Genomic DNA, 17,420 nt, shown 5'->3' with positions numbered 1-17,420 from the left:
GTAGCAACCAACTGGAACTGTGCCCTCCGACTCTGCTCCCAGTCACTGCAACCAACTGGAACTGCGCCCTCCGACTCTGCTCCCAGTCAGCTGCAACCAACTGGCCCTCCGCCCTCCGACTCTGCTCCCTGTCAGTAGCAACCAACTGGAACTGTGCCCTCCGACTCTGCTCCCAGTCACTGCAACCAACTGGAACTGTGCCCTCCGACTCTGCTCCCGGTCAGCTGCAACCAACTGGAACTGCGCCCTCCGACTCTGCTCCCCGTCAGCTGCAACCAACTGGAACTGCGCCCTCCGACTCTGTTCCCCGTCAGCTGCAACCAACTGGAACTGCGCCCTCCGACTCTGCTCCCAGTCAGCTGCAACCAACTGGAACTCCGCCCTCCGACTCTGCTCCCAGTCAGCTGCAACCAACTGGCCCTCCGCCCTCCGACTCTGCTCCCAGTCAGCTGCAACTAACTGGCCCTCCGCCCTCCGACTCTGCTCCCAGTCAGCTGCAACCAACTGGCCCTCCGCCCTCCGACTCTGCTCCCAGTCAGCTGCAACCAACTGGAACTCCGCCCTCCGACTCTGCTCCCGGTCAGCAGCAACCAACTGGAACTGCGCCCTCCGACTCTGCTCCCAGTCAGCTGCAACCAACTGGAACTGCGCCCTCCGACTCTGCTCCCAGTCAGCTGCAACCAACTGGAACTGTGCCCTCCGACACTGCTCCCAGTCAGCTGCAACCAACTGGCCCTCCGCCCTCCGACTCTGCTCCCAGTCAGCAGCAACCAACTGGAACTGCGCCCTCCGACTCTGCTCCCAGTCAGCTGCAACCAACTGGAACTCCGCCCTCCGACTCTGCTCCCAGTCAGCTGCAACCAACTGGAACTGCGCCCTCCGACTCTGCTCCCAGTCAGCTGCAACCAACTGGAACTGCACCCTCCGACTCTGCTCCCAGTCAGCTGCAACCAACTGGACCTCCGCCCTCCGACTCTGCTCCCAGTCAGCAGCAACCAACTGGCCCTCCGCCCTCCGACTCTGCTCCCAGTCAGCTGCAACCAACTGGAACTGCGCCCTCCGACTCTGCTCCCAGTCAGCTGCAACCAACTGGACCTCCGCCCTCCGACTCTGCTCCCAGTCAGCTGCAACCAACTGGACCTCCGCCCTCCAACTCTGCTCCCCGTCAGCTGCATCCAACTGGACCTCCGCCCTCCGACTCTGCTCCCAGTCAGCTGCAACTAACTGGCCCTCCGCCCTCCGACTCTGCTCCCAGTCAGCTGCAACCAACTGGAACTCCGCCCTCCGAGTCTGCTCCCAGTCAGCAGCAACCAACTGGAACTCCGGCCTCCGACTCTGCTCCCAGTCAGCTGCAACCAACTGGAATTCCGCCCTCCGACTCTGCTCCCCGTCAGCTGCAACCAACTGGAACTGTGCCCTCCGACTCTGCTCCCAGTCAGCTGCAACCAACTGGAACTGTGCCCTCCGACTCTGCTCCCAGTCAGCTGCAACCAACTGGAACTGCGCCCTCCGACTCTTCTCCCAGTCAGCTGCAACCAACTGGAACTGTGCCCTCCGACTCTGCTCCCAGTCAGCTGCAACCAACTGGCCCTCCGCCCTCCGACTCTGCTCCCAGTAAGCTGCAACCAACTGGACCTCCGCCCTCCGACTCTGCTCCCCGTCAGCTGCAACCAACTGGACCTCCGCCCTCCGACTCTGCTCCCCGTCAGCTGCAACCAACTGGCCCTCCGCCCTCCGACTCTGCTCCCAGTCAGCTGCAACCAACTGGAACTGTGCCCTCCGACTCTGCTCCCAGTCAGCTGCAACCAACTGGAACTGTGCCCTCCGACTCTGCTCCCAGTCAGCTGCAACCAACTGGAACTCCGCCCTCCGACTCTGCTCCCAGTCAGCAGCAACCAACTGGAACTGCGCCCTCCGACTCTGCTCCCAGTCAGCTGCAACCAACTGGAACTGCGCCCTCCGACTCTGCTCCCAGTCAGCTGCAACCAACTGGACCTCCGCCCTCCGACTCTGCTCCCAGTCAGCAGCAACCAACTGGCCCTCCGCCCTGCGACTCTGCTCCCGGTCAGCAGCAACCAACTGGAACTCCGCCCTCCGACTCTGCTCCCAGTCAGCTGCAACCAACTGGCCCTCCGCCCTCCGACTCTTTTCCCTGTCAGTAGCAACCAACTGGAACTGTGCCCTCCGACTCTGCTCCCAGTCAGCAGCAACCAACTGGAACTGCGCCCTCCGACTCTGGTCCCAGTCAGCTGCAACCAACTGGAACTGCGCCCTCCGACTCTGCTCCCAGTCAGCTGCAACCAACTGGAACTGTGCCCTCCGACTCTGCTCCCAGTCAGCTGCAACCAACTGGAACTGCGCCCTCCGACTCTGCTCCCAGTCAGCTGCAACCAACTGGACCTCCGCCCTCCGACTCTGCTCCCAGTCAGCAGCAACCAACTCGCCCTCCGCCCTCCGAATCTGCTCCCCGTCAGCTGCAAACAACTGGCCCTCCGCCCTCCGACTCTGCTCCCAGTCAGCTGCAAACAGCTGGCCCTCCGCCATCCGACTCTTCTCCCTGTCAGTAGCAACCAACTGGAACTGTGCCCTCCGACTCTGCTCCCAGTCACTGCAACCAACTGGAACTGCGCCCTCCGACTCTGCTCCCAGTCAGCTGCAACCAACTGGCCCTCCGCCCTCCGACTCTGCTCCCTGTCAGTAGCAACCAACTGGAACTGTGCCCTCCGACTCTGCTCCCAGTCACTGCAACCAACTGGAACTGTGCCCTCCGACTCTGCTCCCGGTCAGCTGCAACCAACTGGAACTGCGCCCTCCGACTCTGCTCCCCGTCAGCTGCAACCAACTGGAACTGCGCCCTCCGACTCTGTTCCCCGTCAGCTGCAACCAACTGGAACTCCGCCCTCCGACTCTGCTCCCAGTCAGCTGCAACCAACTGGAACTGTGCCCTCCGACTCTGCTCCCAGTCAGCTGCAACCAACTGGAACTGCGCCCTCCGACTCTGCTCCCAGTCAGCTGCATCCAACTGGCCCTCCGCCCTCCGACTCTGCTCCCAGTTAGCTGCAACCAACTGGCCCTCCGCCCTCCGACTCTGCTCCCAGTCAGCTGCATCCAACTGGAACTGCGCCCTCCGACTCTGCTCCCAGTCAGCTGCAACCAACTGGAACTGTGCCCTCCGACTCTGCTCCCAGTCAGCTGCAACCAACTGGAACTGCGCCCTCCGACTCTGCTCCCAGTCAGCTGCAACCAACTGGAACTGTGCCCTCCGACTCTGCTCCCAGTCAGCTGCAACCAACTGGAACTGTATCCTCCGACTCTGCTCCCAGTCAGCTGCAACCAACTGGAACTGCGCCCTCCGACTCTGCTCCCCGTCAGCTGCAACCAACTGGCCCTCCGCCCTCCGACTCTGCTCCCAGTCAGCTGCAACCAACTGGAACTGTGCCCTGCGACTCTGCTCCCAGTCAGCTGCAACCAACTGGAACTGTGCCCTCCGACTCTGCTCCCAGTCAGCTGCAACCAACTGGCCCTCCGCCTTCCGACTCTGCTCCCAGTCAGCTGCAACCAACTGGAACTGCGCCGTCCGACTCTGCTCCCAATCAGCTGCAACCAACTGGCCCTCCGCCCTCCGACTCTGCTCCCAGTCAGCAGCAACCAACTGGCCCTCCGCCCTCCGACTCTGCTCCCTGTCAGTAGCAACCAACTGGACCTCCGCCCTCCGACTCTGCTCCCAGTCAGCTGCAACCAACTGGAACTGCGCCCTCCGACTCTGCTCCCAGTCAGCTGCAACCAACTGGAACTCCGCCCTCCGACACTGCTCCCGGTCAGCTGCAACCAACTGGAACTGCGCCCTCCGACTCTGCTCCCAGTCAGCTGCAACCAACTGGAACTGAGCCCTCCGACTCTGCTCCCAGTCAGCTGCAACCAACTGGCCCTCCGCGCTCCGACTCTGCTCCCAGTCAGCAGCATCCAACTGGAACTCCGCCCTCCGACTCTGCTCCCAGTCAGCAGCATCCAACTGGAACTCCGGCCTCCGACTCTGCTCCCAGTCAGCTGCAACCAACTGGCCCTCCGCCCTCCGACTCTGCTCCCAGTCAGCAGCAACCAACTGGACCTCCGCACTCCGACTCTGCTCCCAGTCAGCTGCAACCAACTGGAACTGCGCCCTCCGACTCTGCTCCCAGTCAGCTGCAACCAACTGGACCTCCGCCCTCCGACTCTGCTCCCAGTCAGCTGCAACCAACTGGACCTCCGCACTCCGACTCTGCTCCCAGTCAGCTGCAACCAACTGGAACTGCGCCCTCCGACTCTGCTCCCAGTCAGCTGCAACCAACTGGAACTGCGCCCTCCGACTCTGCTCCCAGTCAGCTGCAACCAACTGGAACTCCGCCCTCCGACTCTGCTCCCAGTCAGCTGCAACCAACTGGAACTGCGCCCTCCGACGCTGCTCCCAGTCAGCAGCAACCAACTGGAACTGCGCCCTCCGACTCTGCTCCCAGTCAGCTGCAACCAACTGGAACTGTGCCCTCCGACTCTGCTCCCAGTCAGCTGCAACCAACTGGAACTGGGCCCTCCGACTCTGCTCCCAGTCAGCTGCAACCAACTGGAACTGCGCCCTCCGACGCTGCTCCCAGTCAGCTGCAACCAACTGGAACTGCGCCCTCCGACTCTGCTCCCAGTCAGCTGCAACCAACTGGAACTGCGCCCTCCGACTCTGCTCCCAGTCAGCTGCAACCAACTGGAACTCCGCCCTCCGACTCTGCTCCCAGTCAGCTGCAACCAACTGGAACTGTGCCCTCCGACTCTGCTCCCGGTCAGCTGCAACCAACTGGAACTCCGCCCTCCGACTCTGCTCCCAGTCAGCTGCAACCAACTGGAACTGTGCCCTCCGACCCTGCTCCCATTCAGCTGCAACCAACTGGACCTCCGCCCTCCGACTCTGCTCCCGGTCAGCTGCAACCAACTGGAACTCCGCCCTCCGACTCTGCTCCCAGTCAGCTGCAACCAACTGGAACTGTGCCCTCCGACTCTGCTCCCAGTCAGCAGCAACCAACTGGAACTGTGCCCTCCGACTCTGCTCCCAGTCAGCTGCAACCAACTGGCCCTCCGCCCTCCGACTCTGCTCCCCGTCAGCTGCAACCAACTGGAACTCCGCCCTCCGACTCTGCTCCCAGTCAGCAGCAACCAACTGGAACTGCGCCCTCCGACTCTGCTCCCAGTCAGCTGCAACCAACTGGAACTGTGCCCTCCGACTCTGCTCCCAGTCAGCAGCAACCAACTGGCCCTCCGCCCTCCGACTCTGCTCCCCGTCAGCTGCAACCAACTGGAGCTCCGCCCTCCGACTCTGCTCCCAGTCAGCTGCAACCAACTGGAACTGTGCCCTCCGACTCTGCTCCCAGTCAGCTGCAACCAACTGGACCTCCGCACTCCGACTCTGCTCCCAGTCAGCAGCAACCAACTGGAACTCCGCCCTCCGACTCTGCTCCCAGTCAGCTGCAACCAACTGGAACTGTGCCCTCCGACTCTGCTCCCAGTCAGCAGCAACCAACTGGCCCTCCGCCCTCCGACTCTGCTCCCAGTCAGCTGCAACCAACTGGACCTCCGCACTCCGACTCTGCTCCCAGTCAGCTGCAACCAACTGGAACTGCGCCCTCCGACTCTGCTCCCAGTCAGCTGCAACTAACTGGAACTCCGCCCTCCGACTCTGCTCCCAGTCAGCTGCAACTAACTGGAACTCCGCCCTCCGACTCTGCTCCCAGTCAGCTGCAACCAACTGGAACTGTGCCCTCCGACTCTGCTCCCAGTCAGCAGCAACCAACTGGCCCTCCGCCCTCCGACTCTGCTCCCGGTCAGCTGCAACCAACTGGAGCTCCGCACTCCGACTCTGCTCCCAGTCAGCAGCAACCAACTGGAACTCCGCCCTCCGACTCTGCTCCCAGTCAGCTGCAACCAACTGGAACTGCGCCCTCCGACTCTGCTCCCAGTCAGCTGCAACCAACTGGAACTGTGCCCTCCTACTCTGCTCCCAGTCAGCTGCAACCAACTGGAACTGTATCCTCCGACTCTGCTCCCAGTCAGCTGCAACCAACTGGAACTGCGCCCTCCGACTCTGCTCCCCGTCAGCTGCAACCAACTGGCCCTCCGCCCTCCGACTCTGCTCCCAGTCAGCTGCAACCAACTGGAACTGTGCCCTGCGACTCTGCTCCCAGTCAGCTGCAACCAACTGGAACTGTGCCCTCCGACTCTGCTCCCAGTCAGCTGCAACCAACTGGAACTCCGCCCTCCGACTCTGCTCCCAGTCAGCTGCAACCAACTGGAACTGTGCCCTCCGGCTCTGCTCCCAGTCAGCAGCAACCAACTGGAACTGCGCCCTCCGACTCTGCTCCCAGTCAGCTGCAACCAACTGGAACTGCGCCCTCCGACTCTGCTCCCAGTCAGCTGCAACCAACTGGAACTGCGCCCTCCGACTCTGCTCCCAGTCAGCTGCAACCAACTGGAACTCCGCCCTCCGACTCTGCTCCCAGTCAGCTGCAACCAACTGGACCTCCGCCCTCCGACTCTGCTCCCAGTCAGCAGCAACCAACTGGAACTGTGCCCTCCGACTCTGCTCCCACTCAGCAGCAACCAACTGGAACTCCGCCCTCCGACTCTGCTCCCAGTCAGCTGCAACCAACTGGAACTGCGCCCTCCGACTCTGCTCCCAGTCAGCAGCAACCAACTGGAACTGCGCCCTCCGACTCTGCTCCCAGTCAGCAGCAACCAACTGGCCCTCCGCCCTCCGACTCTGCTCCCAGTCAGCTGCAACCAACTGGAACTGTGCCCTCCGACTCTGCTCCCAGTCAGCAGCAACCAACTGGCCCTCCGCCCTCCGACTCTGCTCCCAGTCAGCTGCAACCAACTGGAACTGCGCCCTCCGACTCTGCTCCCAGTCAGCTGCAACCAACTGGCCCTCCGCCCTCCGACTCTGCTCCCAGTCAGCTGCAACCAACTGGAACTGTGCCCTCCGACCCTGCTCCCAGTCAGCAGCAACCAACTGGAACTGCGCCCTCCGACTCTGCTCCCAGTCAGCAGCAACCAACTGGAACTGCGCCCTCCGACTCTGCTCCCAGTCAGCTGCAACCAACTGGAACTGTGCCCTCCGACTCTGCTCCCAGTCAGCAGCAACCAACTGGCCCTCCGCCCTCCGACTCTGCTCCCAGTCAGCTGCAACCAACTGGAACTGTGCCCTCCGACTCTGCTCCCAGTCAGCTGCAACCAACTGGAACTGCGCCCTCCGACTCTGCTCCCAGTCAGCTGCAACCAACTGGAACTCCGCCCTCCGACTCTGCTCCCAGTCAGCTGCAACCAACTGGCCCTCCGCCCTCCGACTCTGCTCCCAGTCAGCTGCAACTAACTGGCCCTCCGCCCTCCGACTCTGCTCCCAGTCAGCTGCAACCAACTGGCCCTCCGCCCTCCGACTCTGCTGCCAGTCAGCTGCAACCAACTGGAACTCCGCCCTCCGACTCTGCTCCCGGTCAGCAGCAACCAACTGGAACTGCGCCCTCCGACTCTGCTCCCAGTCAGCTGCAACCAACTGGAACTGCGCCCTCCGACTCTGCTCCCAGTCAGCTGCAACCAACTGGAACTGTGCCCTCCGACACTGCTCCCAGTCAGCTGCAACCAACTGGCCCTCCGCCCTCCGACTCTGCTCCCAGTCAGCAGCAACCAACTGGAACTGCGCCCTCCGACTCTGCTCCCAGTCAGCTGCAACCAACTGGAACTCCGCCCTCCGACTCTGCTCCCAGTCAGCTGCAACCAACTGGAACTGCGCCCTCCGACTCTGCTCCCAGTCAGCTGCAACCAACTGGAACTGCGCCCTCCGACTCTGCTCCCAGTCAGCTGCAACCAACTGGACCTCCGCCCTCCGACTCTGCTCCCAGTCAGCAGCAACCAACTGGCCCTCCGCCCTCCGACTCTGCTCCCAGTCAGCTGCAACCAACTGGAACTGCGCCCTCCGACTCTGCTCCCAGTCAGCTGCAACCAACTGGAACTCCGCCCTCCGACTCTGCTCCCAGTCAGCTGCAACCAACTGGACCTCCGCCCTCCAACTCTGCTCCCAGTCAGCTGCAACCAACTGGAACTGCGCCCTCCGACTCTGCTCCCAGTCAGCTGCAACCAACTGGACCTCCGCCCACCAACTCTGCTCCCCGTCAGCTGCATCCAACTGGACCTCCGCCCTCCGACTCTGCTCCCAGTCAGCTGCAACTAACTGGCCCTCCGCCCTCCGACTCTGCTCCCAGTCAGCTGCAACCAACTGGAACTCCGCCCTCCGAGTCTGCTCCCAGTCAGCAGCAACCAACTGGAACTCCGGCCTCCGACTCTGCTCCCAGTCAGCTGCAACCAACTGGAATTCCGCCCTCCGACTCTGCTCCCCGTCAGCTGCAACCAACTGGAACTGTGCCCTCCGACTCTGCTCCCAGTCAGCTGCAACCAACTGGAACTGTGCCCTCCGACTCTGCTCCCAGTCAGCTGCAACCAACTGGAACTGCGCCCTCCGACTCTTCTCCCAGTCAGCTGCAACCAACTGGAACTGTGCCCTCCGACGCTGCTCCCAGTCAGCTGCAACCAACTGGCCCTCCGCCCTCCGACTCTGCTCCCAGTAAGCTGCAACCAACTGGACCTCCGCCCTCCGACTCTGCTCCCCGTCAGCTGCAACCAACTGGACCTCCGCCCTCCAACTCTGCTCCCCGTCAGCTGCAACCAACTGGCCCTCCGCCCTCCGACTCTGCTCCCAGTCAGCTGCAACCAACTGGAACTGTGCCCTCCGACTCTGCTCCCAGTCAGCTGCAACCAACTGGAACTGTGCCCTCCGACTCTGCTCCCAGTCAGCAGCAACCAACTGGAACTGTGCCCTCCGACTCTGCTCCCAGTCAGCTGCAACCAACTGGCCCTCCGCCCTCCGACTCTGCTCCCCGTCAGCTGCAACCAACTGGAACTCCGCCCTCCGACTCTGCTCCCAGTCAGCAGCAACCAACTGGAACTGCGCCCTCCGACTCTGCTCCCAGTCAGCTGCAACCAACTGGAACTGTGCCCTCCGACTCTGCTCCCAGTCAGCAGCAACCAACTGGCCCTCCGCCCTCCGACTCTGCTCCCCGTCAGCTGCAACCAACTGGAACTCCGCCCTCCGACTCTGCTCCCAGTCAGCTGCAACCAACTGGAACTGTGCCCTCCGACTCTGCTCCCAGTCAGCTGCAACCAACTGGACCTCCGCACTCCGACTCTGCTCCCAGTCAGCAGCAACCAACTGGAACTCCGCCCTCCGACTCTGCTCCCAGTCAGCTGCAACCAACTGGAACTGTGCCCTCCGACTCTGCTCCCAGTCAGCAGCAACCAACTGGCCCTCCGCCCTCCGACTCTGCTCCCAGTCAGCTGCAACCAACTGGACCTCCGCACTCCGACTCTGCTCCCAGTCAGCTGCAACCAACTGGAACTGCGCCCTCCGACTCTGCTCCCAGTCAGCTGCAACTAACTGGAACTCCGCCCTCCGACTCTGCTCCCAGTCAGCTGCAACTAACTGGAACTCCGCCCTCCGACTCTGCTCCCAGTCAGCTGCAACCAACTGGAACTGTGCCCTCCGACTCTGCTCCCAGTCAGCAGCAACCAACTGGCCCTCCGCCCTCCGACTCTGCTCCCGGTCAGCTGCAACCAACTGGAGCTCCGCACTCCGACTCTGCTCCCAGTCAGCAGCAACCAACAGGAACTCCGCCCTCCGACTCTGCTCCCAGTCAGCTGCAACCAACTGGAACTGCGCCCTCCGACTCTGCTCCCAGTCAGCTGCAACCAACTGGAACTGTGCCCTCCGACTCTGCTCCCAGTCAGCTGCAACCAACTGGAACTGTATCCTCCGACTCTGCTCCCAGTCAGCTGCAACCAACTGGAACTGCGCCCTCCGACTCTGCTCCCCGTCAGCTGCAACCAACTGGCCCTCCGCCCTCCGACTCTGCTCCCAGTCAGCTGCAACCAACTGGAACTGTGCCCTGCGACTCTGCTCCCAGTCAGCTGCAACCAACTGGAACTGTGCCCTCCGACTCTGCTCCCAGTCAGCTGCAACCAACTGGAACTCCGCCCTCCGACTCTGCTCCCAGTCAGCTGCAACCAACTGGAACTGTGCCCTCCGGCTCTGCTCCCAGTCAGCAGCAACCAACTGGAACTGCGCCCTCCGACTCTGCTCCCAGTCAGCTGCAACCAACTGGAACTGCGCCCTCCGACTCTGCTCCCAGTCAGCTGCAACCAACTGGAACTGCGCCCTCCGACTCTGCTCCCAGTCAGCTGCAACCAACTGGAACTCCGCCCTCCGACTCTGCTCCCAGTCAGCTGCAACCAACTGGACCTCCGCCCTCCGACTCTGCTCCCAGTCAGCAGCAACCAACTGGAACTGTGCCCTCCGACTCTGCTCCCACTCAGCAGCAACCAACTGGAACTCCGCCCTCCGACTCTGCTCCCAGTCAGCTGCAACCAACTGGAACTGCGCCCTCCGACTCTGCTCCCAGTCAGCAGCAACCAACTGGCCCTCCGCCCTCCGACTCTGCTCCCAGTCAGCTGCAACCAACTGGAACTGTGCCCTCCGACTCTGCTCCCAGTCAGCAGCAACCAACTGGAACTGCGCCCTCCGACTCTGCTCCCAGTCAGCAGCAACCAACTGGCCCTCCGCCCTCCGACTCTGCTCCCAGTCAGCTGCAACCAACTGGAACTGTGCCCTCCGACTCTGCTCCCAGTCAGCAGCAACCAACTGGCCCTCCGCCCTCCGACTCTGCTCCCAGTCAGCTGCAACCAACTGGAACTGCGCCCTACGACTCTGCTCCCAGTCAGCTGCAACCAACTGGCCCTCCGCCCTCCGACTCTGCTCCCAGTCAGCTGCAACCAACTGGAACTGTGCCCTCCGACTCTGCTCCCAGTCAGCAGCAACCAACTGGAACTGCGCCCTCCGACTCTGCTCCCAGTCAGCAGCAACCAACTGGAACTGCGCCCTCCGACTCTGCTCCCAGTCAGCTGCAACCAACTGGAACTGTGCCCTCCGACTCTGCTCCCAGTCAGCAGCAACCAACTGGCCCTCCGCCCTCCGACTCTGCTCCCAGTCAGCTGCAACCAACTGGAACTGTGCCCTCCGACTCTGCTCCCAGTCAGCTGCAACCAACTGGAACTGCGCCCTCCGACTCTGCTCCCAGTCAGCTGCAACCAACTGGAACTCCGCCCTCCGACTCTGCTCCCAGTCAGCTGCAACCAACTGGCCCTCCGCCCTCCGACTCTGCTCCCAGTCAGCTGCAACTAACTGGCCCTCCGCCCTCCGACTCTGCTCCCAGTCAGCTGCAACCAACTGGCCCTCCGCCCTCCGACTCTGCTGCCAGTCAGCTGCAACCAACTGGAACTCCGCCCTCCGACTCTGCTCCCGGTCAGCAGCAACCAACTGGAACTGCGCCCTCCGACTCTGCTCCCAGTCAGCTGCAACCAACTGGAACTGCGCCCTCCGACTCTGCTCCCAGTCAGCTGCAACCAACTGGAACTGTGCCCTCCGACACTGCTCCCAGTCAGCTGCAACCAACTGGCCCTCCGCCCTCCGACTCTGCTCCCAGTCAGCAGCAACCAACTGGAACTGCGCCCTCCGACTCTGCTCCCAGTCAGCTGCAACCAACTGGAACTCCGCCCTCCGACTCTGCTCCCAGTCAGCTGCAACCAACTGGAACTGCGCCCTCCGACTCTGCTCCCAGTCAGCTGCAACCAACTGGAACTGCGCCCTCCGACTCTGCTCCCAGTCAGCTGCAACCAACTGGACCTCCGCCCTCCGACTCTGCTCCCAGTCAGCAGCAACCAACTGGCCCTCCGCCCTCCGACTCTGCTCCCAGTCAGCTGCAACCAACTGGAACTGCGCCCTCCGACTCTGCTCCCAGTCAGCTGCAACCAACTGGAACTCCGCCCTCCGACTCTGCTCCCAGTCAGCTGCAACCAACTGGACCTCCGCCCTCCGACTCTGCTCCCAGTCAGCTGCAACCAACTGGAACTGCGCCCTCCGACTCTGCTCCCAGTCAGCTGCAACCAACTGGACCTCCGCCCTCCAACTCTGCTCCCCGTCAGCTGCATCCAACTGGACCTCCGCCCTCCGACTCTGCTCCCAGTCAGCTGCAACTAACTGGCCCTCCGCCCTCCGACTCTGCTCCCAGTCAGCTGCAACCACCTGGAACTCCGCCCTCCGAGTCTGCTCCCAGTCAGCAGCAACCAACTGGAACTCCGGCCTCCGACTCTGCTCCCAGTCAGCTGCAACCAACTGGAATTCCGCCCTCCGACTCTGCTCCCCGTCAGCTGCAACCAACTGGAACTGTGCCCTCCGACTCTGCTCCCAGTCAGCTGCAACCAACTGGAACTGTGCCCTCCGACTCTGCTCCCAGTCAGCTGCAACCAACTGGAACTGCGCCCTCCGACTCTTCTCCCAGTCAGCTGCAACCAACTGGAACTGTGCCCTCCGACGCTGCTCCCAGTCAGCTGCAACCAACTGGCCCTCCGCCCTCCGACTCTGCTCCCAGTAAGCTGCAACCAACTGGACCTCCGCCCTCCGACTCTGCTCCCCGTCAGCTGCAACCAACTGGACCTCCGCCCTCCAACTCTGCTCCCCGTCAGCTGCAACCAACTGGCCCTCCGCCCTCCGACTCTGCTCCCAGTCAGCTGCAACCAACTGGAACTGTGCCCTCCGACTCTGCTCCCAGTCAGCTGCAACCAACTGGAACTGTGCCCTCCGACTCTGCTCCCAGTCAGCTGCAACCAACTGGAACTCCGCCCTCCGACTCTGCTCCCAGTCAGCAGCAACCAACTGGAACTGCGCCCTCCGACTCTGCTCCCAGTCAGCTGCAACCAACTGGAACTGCGCCCTCCGACTCTGCTCCCAGTCAGCTGCAACCAACTGGACCTCCGCCCTCCGACTCTGCTCCCAGTCAGCAGCAACCAACTGGCCCTCCGCCCTCCGACTCTGCTCCCGGTCAGCAGCAACCAACTGGAACTCCGCCCTCCGACTCTGCTCCCAGTCAGCTGCAACCAACTGGCCCTCCGCCCTCCGACTCTGCACCCTGTCAGTAGCAACCAACTGGAACTGTGCCCTCCGACTCTGCTCCCAGTCAGCAGCAACCAACTGGAACTGCGCCCTCCGACTCTGCTCCCAGTCAGCTGCAACCAACTGGAACTGCGCCCTCCGACTCTGCTCCCAGTCAGCTGCAACCAACTGGAACTGTGCCCTCCGACTCTGCTCCCAGTCAGCTGCAACCAACTGGAACTGCGCCCTCCGACTCTGCTCCCAGTCAGCTGCAACCAACTGGACCTCCGCCCTCCGACTCTGCTCCCAGTCAGCAGCAACCAACTGGCCCTCCGCCCTCCGACTCTGCTCCCCGTCAGCTGCAAACAACTGGCCCTCCGCCCTCCGACTCTGCTCCCAGTCAGCTGCAAACAGCTGGCCCTCCGCCCTCCGACTCTGCTCCCTGTCAGTAGCAACCAACTGGAACTGTGCCCTCCGACTCTGCTCCCAGTCACTGCAACCAACTGGAACTGCGCCCTCCGACTCTGCTCCCAGTCAGCTGCAACCAACTGGCCCTCCGCCCTCCGACTCTGCTCCCTGTCAGTAGCAACCAACTGGAACTGTGCCCTCCGACTCTGCTCCCAGTCACTGCAACCAACTGGAACTGTGCCCTCCGACTCTGCTCCCGGTCAGCTGCAACCAACTGGAACTGCGCCCTCCGACTCTGCTCCCCGTCAGCTGCAACCAACTGGAACTGCGCCCTCCGACTCTGTTCCCCGTCAGCTGCAACCAACTGGAACTGCGCCCTCCGACTCTGCTCCCAGTCAGCTGCAACCAACTGGAACTCCGCCCTCCGACTCTGCTCCCAGTCAGCTGCAACCAACTGGCCCTCCGCCCTCCGACTCTGCTCCCAGTCAGCTGCAACTAACTGGCCCTCCGCCCTCCGACTCTGCTCCCAGTCAGCTGCAACCAACTGGCCCTCCGCCCTCCGACTCTGCTCCCAGTCAGCTGCAACCAACTGGAACTCCGCCCTCCGACTCTGCTCCCGGTCAGCAGCAACCAACTGGAACTGCGCCCTCCGACTCTGCTCCCAGTCAGCTGCAACCAACTGGAACTGCGCCCTCCGACTCTGCTCCCAGTCAGCTGCAACCAACTGGAACTGTGCCCTCCGACACTGCTCCCAGTCAGCTGCAACCAACTGGCCCTCCGCCCTCCGACTCTGCTCCCAGTCAGCAGCAACCAACTGGAACTGCGCCCTCCGACTCTGCTCCCAGTCAGCTGCAACCAACTGGAACTCCGCCCTCCGACTCTGCTCCCAGTCAGCTGCAACCAACTGGAACTGCGCCCTCCGACTCTGCTCCCAGTCAGCTGCAACCAACTGGAACTGCACCCTCCGACTCTGCTCCCAGTCAGCTGCAACCAACTGGACCTCCGCCCTCCGACTCTGCTCCCAGTCAGCAGCAACCAACTGGCCCTCCGCCCTCCGACTCTGCTCCCAGTCAGCTGCAACCAACTGGAACTGCGCCCTCCGACTCTGCTCCCAGTCAGCTGCAACCAACTGGAACTCCGCCCTCCGACTCTGCTCCCAGTCAGCTGCAACCAACTGGACCTCCGCCCTCCGACTCTGCTCCCAGTCAGCTGCAACCAACTGGAACTGCGCCCTCCGACTCTGCTCCCAGTCAGCTGCAACCAACTGGACCTCCGCCCTCCAACTCTGCTCCCCGTCAGCTGCATCCAACTGGACCTCCGCCCTCCGACTCTGCTCCCAGTCAGCTGCAACTAACTGGCCCTCCGCCCTCCGACTCTGCTCCCAGTCAGCTGCAACCAACTGGAACTCCGCCCTCCGAGTCTGCTCCCAGTCAGCAGCAACCAACTGGAACTCCGGCCTCTGACTCTGCTCCCAGTCAGCTGCAACCAACTGGAATTCCGCCCTCCGACTCTGCTCCCCGTCAGCTGCAACCAACTGGAACTGTGCCCTCCGACTCTGCTCCCAGTCAGCTGCAACCAACTGGAACTGTGCCCTCCGACTCTGCTCCCAGTCAGCTGCAACCAACTGGAACTGCGCCCTCCGACTCTTCTCCCAGTCAGCTGCAACCAACTGGAACTGTGCCCTCCGACTCTGCTCCCAGTCAGCTGCAACCAACTGGCCCTCCGCCCTCCGACTCTGCTCCCAGTAAGCTGCAACCAACTGGACCTCCGCCCTCCGACTCTGCTCCCCGTCAGCTGCAACCAACTGGACCTCCGCCCTCCGACTCTGCTCCCCGTCAGCTGCAACCAACTGGCCCTCCGCCCTCCGACTCTGCTCCCAGTCAGCTGCAACCAACTGGAACTGTGCCCTCCGACTCTGCTCCCAGTCAGCTGCAACCAACTGGAACTGTGCCCTCCGACTCTGCTCCCAGTCAGCTGCAACCAACTGGAACTCCGCCCTCCGACTCTGCTCCCAGTCAGCAGCAACCAACTGGAACTGCGCCCTCCGACTCTGCTCCCAGTCAGCTGCAACCAACTGGAACTGCGCCCTCCGACTCTGCTCCCAGTCAGCTGCAACCAACTGGACCTCCGCCCTCCGACTCTGCTCCCAGTCAGCAGCAACCAACTGGCCCTCCGCCCTGCGACTCTGCTCCCGGTCAGCAGCAACCAACTGGAACTCCGCCCTCCGACTCTGCTCCCAGTCAGCTGCAACCAACTGGCCCTCCGCCCTCCGACTCTTTTCCCTGTCAGTAGCAACCAACTGGAACTGTGCCCTCCGACTCTGCTCCCAGTCAGCAGCAACCAACTGGAACTGCGCCCTCCGACTCTGGTCCCAGTCAGCTGCAACCAACTGGAACTGCGCCCTCCGACTCTGCTCCCAGTCAGCTGCAACCAACTGGAACTGTGCCCTCCGACTCTGCTCCCAGTCAGCTGCAACCAACTGGAACTGCGCCCTCCGACTCTGCTCCCAGTCAGCTGCAACCAACTGGACCTCCGCCCTCCGACTCTGCTCCCAGTCAGCAGCAACCAACTGGCCCTCCGCCCTCCGACTCTGCTCCCCGTCAGCTGCAAACAACTGGCCCTCCGCCCTCCGACTCTGCTCCCAGTCAGCTGCAAACAGCTGGCCCTCCGCCATCCGACTCTTCTCCCTGTCAGTAGCAACCAACTGGAACTGTGCCCTCCGACTCTGCTCCCAGTCACTGCAACCAACTGGAACTGCGCCCTCCGACTCTGCTCCCAGTCACTGCAACCAACTGGTCCTCCGCCCTCCGACTCTGCTCCCAGTCAGCTGCAACCAACTGGCCCTCCGCCCTCCGACTCTGCTCCCTGTCAGTAGCAACCAACTGGAACTGTGCCCTCCGACTCTGCTCCCAGTCACTGCAACCAACTGGAACTGTGCCCTCCGACTCTGCTCCCGGTCAGCTGCAACCAACTGGAACTGCGCCCTCCGACTCTGCTCCCCGTCAGCTGCAACCAACTGGAACTGCGCCCTCCGACTCTGTTCCCCGTCAGCTGCAACCAACTGGAACTCCGCCCTCCGACTCTGCTCCCAGTCAGCTGCAACCAACTGGAACTGTGCCCTCCGACTCTGCTCCCAGTCAGCTGCAACCAACTGGAACTGCGCCCTCCGACTCTGCTCCCAGTCAGCTGCATCCAACTGGCCCTCCGCCCTCCGACTCTGCTCCCAGTTAGCTGCAACCAACTGGCCCTCCGCCCTCCGACTCTGCTCCCAGTCAGCTGCATCCAACTGGAACTGCGCCCTCCGACTCTGCTCCCAGTCAGCTGCAACCAACTGGAACTGTGCCCTCCGACTCTGCTCCCAGTCAGCTGCAACCAACTGGAACTGCGCCCTCCGACTCTGCTCCCAGTCAGCTGCAACCAACTGGAACTGTGCCCTCCGACTCTGCTCCCAGTCAGCTGCAACCAACTGGAACTGTATCCTCCGACTCTGCTCCCAGTCAGCTGCAACCAACTGGAACTGCGCCCTCCGACTCTGCTCCCCGTCAGCTGCAACCAACTGGCCCTCCGCCCTCCGACTCTGCTCCCAGTCAGCTGCAACCAACTGGAACTGTGCCCTGCGACTCTGCTCCCAGTCAGCTGCAACCAACTGGAACTGTGCCCTCCGACTCTGCTCCCAGTCAGCTGCAACCAACTGGCCCTCCGCCTTCCGACTCTGCTCCCAGTCAGCTGCAACCAACTGGAACTGCGCCGTCCGACTCTGCTCCCAATCAGCTGCAACCAACTGGCCCTCCGCCCTCCGACTCTGCTCCCAGTCAGCAGCAACCAACTGGCCCTCCGCCCTCCGACTCTGCTCCCTGTCAGTAGCAACCAACTGGACCTCCGCCCTCCGACTCTGCTCCCAGTCAGCTGCAACCAACTGGAACTGCGCCCTCCGACTCTGCTCCCAGTCAGCTGCAACCAACTG

This window comes from Scyliorhinus torazame, chromosome 6 (assembly GCF_047496885.1).
Source record: "Scyliorhinus torazame isolate Kashiwa2021f chromosome 6, sScyTor2.1, whole genome shotgun sequence".
In the NCBI taxonomy this organism is placed as follows: domain Eukaryota; kingdom Metazoa; phylum Chordata; class Chondrichthyes; order Carcharhiniformes; family Scyliorhinidae; genus Scyliorhinus; species Scyliorhinus torazame.
Note: the sequence above shows the minus strand (reverse complement) of the source record.